Source organism: Cucumis melo, unplaced genomic scaffold, assembly GCF_025177605.1.
Source record: "Cucumis melo cultivar AY unplaced genomic scaffold, USDA_Cmelo_AY_1.0 utg000929l, whole genome shotgun sequence".
Classification (NCBI taxonomy): Eukaryota; Viridiplantae; Streptophyta; class Magnoliopsida; order Cucurbitales; family Cucurbitaceae; genus Cucumis; species Cucumis melo.
Genome location: NW_026124298.1, coordinates 22,501 through 27,121, shown reverse-complemented (window position 1 = coordinate 27,121; position 4,621 = coordinate 22,501). Strand labels below are relative to the sequence as shown.

Sequence of the window (4,621 nt, the reverse complement as noted above, 5' to 3'; positions counted from 1 at the left end):
CATCAATGGTGTTGTGCCCGAATCTCTTTTTGACTATGCGCTAGTGATTCCACTATTATTAGTGAATAATAATTATTAGTGAGCAATAATGGAATAATTCTTTTATATTCATAGAGATAGGGGACATAATTCACATGGATATGGTAAGTCTCGCTTGGGCTGCTTTAATGGTAGTCTTTACATTTTCTCTTTCCCTCGTAGTATGGGGAAGAAGTGGACTCTAGAAGTACTACTAATTGAAAAATAAAACTGTATTGTTTTTGGTTTATTTTATAGATCGTTCTGCAAAACTTTTTTTCTTTTATTTTGAAAAGTAAAAAAAAAAAGAGTTCGGATTATAAGTTTTTAAGTGGATCCATACTTTCAACACGAAAGAACATAGACATAGTGGTTGTCCAATGAGATACTACGCATAATAATATACTACCTCATAATAAGATAGTACCTCGGGGTAGCCACCCACATATTACGTGCTTACCACTTCTTTTATTTATTATTATTAGTATTTTAGTTATTTTCAAAATAGGATTTTTTCTTGTTTTAGGGAACTCATTTCATATCATGCTTCAAACGTTAAATAAAAATGGGGTTTGCTAATTCTTTTCGAAATCCGAAGATAAAAAGTTCCCATGGAACCGAACTCCTGGATCATCTGTCAACTGCTCAATCAATTACTTCTTTCGAATGCTAAAAAAAAATTAGTGGCCTTTCGATTATTTGATTTCAGATTCATTCTAATCAACATGAATTATGAAGCAAAGAAATAGAATTGGGCCACTATGTATATTAGATTAATATTACATATATGTAATTGATATGATATCTATATATAAATAGAAAGATATATATTGTATATTCATCTATATTCAAATTGATCGATATTCAACCTCTATTTTTATAGAGTACAATTTTATATTTATACACTTCAATAACAATAATAGATAGTATGGTAGAAGGATTCATATATTTCTTTCTACCATACTATCGGATCTTATCGAATACTTCTCTCGTAGAATACTGATAATTCTAGTCCGCCAATTTCATTTAAGACGCGAAATTTTAATGCTTTTCATTTTTCTTATCTTCAATCATTGATAAGAACTAAAACGTCAAGGTTAATTCAAATTAATCACTTTGACTGATTGTTTTTACGTATATTATAAGTAAAAAGGCGGTCGGAACTAGAATGAACAGTGCAGTAGCAATAAATGCGAGAATATTTACTTCCATAATATCATCGTTTCATTTTTTATTCGCAATAACTCGGGATTTAATCCCATAGAGATGATAAATGTTTCGCTTGTAAATTCAAGGGGATGCGTTGCATCTCGATGATATCGAATCGTATTAAAATATCATGAATAACAATATCGGAGCTATCAAATCGATTCATCGTCGAGAATTGAATAGTATAACATAGGAAGATCTTTTATCCATACCGAATTTAAACAAAATGGGATTCCTGATGCAATCAAGAATTTCGTTACTTTTTTTTATTTATAATTTTTTGCATTCTTTCTTTTCTATAATCTACTGCCCTCTTATTCAATGCAATCATCTGATGAAGTCTCATCAGACTACCTTTACCCTTACATTGTTTATAAACAAACTCAAGCAAAGAATAGCAGCGAAATTCAAAAAAGGAAAAGGAGGTAGGTTCGAACTAAACTCCTTCCTTTTTTTTGTACTTATAAAATCTTCTTAAAAAAAAGAAATAAAAACGAAACTTAAACTTTCAAAAATTCTTAATTACCTCACTAAGAGAGATAGATGGGATCCTTGTTTGTATTAATATCCTCTTTCCTTGAATTAGTAGTGGGACGTATATATCAAAAGTTAAGTGTTAAATTTTAATAAGATAGATTATTTCAAATTCAAATTAGTAATTGAATTTACTAATTGAGGTTACAAAAAATCGGAGCCAGAACGGATATATTTTGCTTTCAGACGAAAAATTAGATCAAAGTTTACTATGTAAACTTTATTTTGTATCGTCCAAATTCCCTTTATGTATGTGCTTTCCGGAAACGTATAGTACTCTATTTCATTAGAAAAATCGGGCGTAATCAACTAGACCCAGTACGCCTTCGAATCCTGAATATGATGCTACCAATAATTGTGGTAATTCACATATGGCACATATGTCTTTCTCCCATCAATTAGTACTCGTTGAAGAAATCAAAATTCCCATATTTTTTTGTTGAAAAATGTGGAAAAAAAATAAGAGAGATCCCGTTTGGAATAAAATTCAGTTATGTTATTTGTTCTCTCTTTCACAGGAAAGGAAGAGATTAATTGATGTATTTTTTTTTTTATTGGATTTGGATCCATCGGGACTGACGGGACTCGAACCCGCAGCTTCCGCCTTGACAGGGCGGTGCTCTGACCAATTGAACTACAATCCCAGGGAAATAAAGTGTACAACATATGTTGTTGATTTAATTTCCTTCAAACCTTTCTATGTAGATTTTTGATTCGAATTGTCATATTCTACCAGACAGAGACGCGAGTAATAAAGTAATAGATTGATATGCGCGGAGACATGGACTTTAGTGTGAGAAGCATGGATTAATATTTATTTTTTCGTTATTGTAAAATTGATTGATTATCAATCTGTCAATGAATAAAAAAAGAGTTTTTTTTTTTATTCTTTCATATCAAGTCAAGTATTTCTGTAGAAGGACAAATAGGTTATATCATTTTATGGTGGATACGCGATATATTGGGCCGAGCTGGATTTGAACCAGCGTAGACATATTGCCAACGAATTTACAGTCCGTCCCCATTAACCGCTCGGGCATCGACCCGGGAAGAATCAATTCCAAGCTTGTTGATAATCCATGATCAACTTCCTTTCGTAGTACCCTACCCCCAGGGGAAGTCGAATCCCCGCTGCCTCCTTGAAAGAGAGATGTCCTGGACCACTAGACGATGGGGGCATACTTGCCCGACTGCCATCATACTATGATCATAGTATGAATAGTTTTTTGAAATTGTCAATATAAAATAAATATAATGGACTAATATGATGCAATTCGACGTATTTTTCTTTCTTTCATTATTCCATCGAAATTTTTTTATTTGTGATTTCTATTTATGAATCGTTCATTCTAATCACCATTCCCCATATAATTCTATATAGAAATTATTTTATTTTAAATTGCATTTTTTTTTTATTTATTTCATTTAAATAATATACATAAATTTGCAAATTGGAATATATAGTTATATTACTTATATTATAGAATATCAAATGAAAATAGTGATTAGTAGTGATTAGAGGAAACCTCTAAAATAAACAAAAATAATAAATATTAGAAAAAAAAATATTCTTTTTTTATTTTATTCTTTTTTTATTTAAATAATACGAAGGCTAGTACCCTTCGGGAATTGGTCTGCCATATGCTATAAACAGGATTAAACTCCATTTCTCATACTTTCACTCATTGATTCACTCATTGTTAAGATTAGGTTAGGTATATTTCGATCTCACACTAAGCCAAGAAATTAAAAAACGATAAATTTTGAAATCTGGGGATAGGGATCAACAAGTTATTGAAAATTTTTTTCTCGCCAAATAGAATTGCTTTATCAATGATTCGGTGAATGTATCTATGTTCAATTCGTGTGTGTACATGTATGAATCAAATTCATTTCGTTAGGATGGGGCTCATCAATTTAATTAGGGATCGGTCGTATGATGAAACAATTCATTGCATTGATCAAATCCAATATCAAAAAACTATTTTACCTATACTCATTAGATAAATCCAATTTTTCGTTACTCAATGAGCGACTATGTAGATAAGATATATTTATGTACATATCTTATTATTTATAATTTATAATAATTATATACACTCAACTCATCGTGGCTAGTGTCTGACTCAGAAATTGAATCAAATAGGCCTTTTTAACTCAGTGGTAGAGTAACGCCATGGTAAGGCGTAAGTCATCGGTTCAAATCCGATAAGGGGCTTTGGCTTTTTTCATAAAACTCCAGCCGTAGTATTCATATTTGATTGAGGGGAGAATAGACGACATATTGTTTTTTTTTTTGTAATAAAAAAAGTACAAACCCTATCATTTTAATTTCATTTTTTTATAAAAAAGTTATCTTTAATTATACCAAGTTATTATTATAATGAATAATATAATAGTAATTATAGTTAGAAACTCAAAATTAGAAATTATATAGTGACACATTTTTTTATTATTTTGATTCTAGAATTTCTAATTCTAGAATTTATATATTTTCTTATTCTATAGAATATATAAATTCTATTATTTTATTCTAGATTCTATTCTAATCCTTAGAATAGATTCAAATAATCTATCATGATTCTAATGACTCATCATAAGTTGTTTCCTTGAATTCCAAAATATTCCTATTTTTCATTATTCCAATCAATTATAAAGATTCGAAATCAACAAAAAAAAAAATAAAAAGTAAGTGGACCTAACCCGTTGAATCATGACTATATCCACTATTCTGATATTCAAATTCGATAAGGATGAAATTAGAACAGTGGATCTTTTTTATTTCATTTTCATATTTATTTGGACTCCACACACAGGAATCTGTCGATATTTCCGATTAAATCCTCTTGTTTGTAGACGT

At 30.0% G+C, this 4,621-nt stretch overlaps 3 non-coding genes across 3 annotated transcripts; 1 reads left to right on the top strand and 2 right to left on the bottom strand.

Moving 5' to 3' along the window:
* Nucleotides 1-2,331: 2,331 nt before the first annotated feature.
* On the bottom strand, nucleotides 2,332-2,405 carry TRNAD-GUC (transfer RNA aspartic acid (anticodon GUC)). Its single transcript has one exon. It is a non-coding gene; the product is annotated as a tRNA-Asp (tRNA).
* Nucleotides 2,406-2,723: 318 nt separating this feature from the next.
* TRNAY-GUA (transfer RNA tyrosine (anticodon GUA)) lies at nucleotides 2,724-2,807 on the bottom strand. The gene has a single exon. It is a non-coding gene; the product is annotated as a tRNA-Tyr (tRNA).
* A 1,100-nt stretch (nucleotides 2,808-3,907) lies between these two features.
* TRNAT-GGU (transfer RNA threonine (anticodon GGU)) lies at nucleotides 3,908-3,979 on the top strand. The gene has a single exon. It is a non-coding gene; the product is annotated as a tRNA-Thr (tRNA).
* Nucleotides 3,980-4,621: the final 642 nt, after the last annotated feature.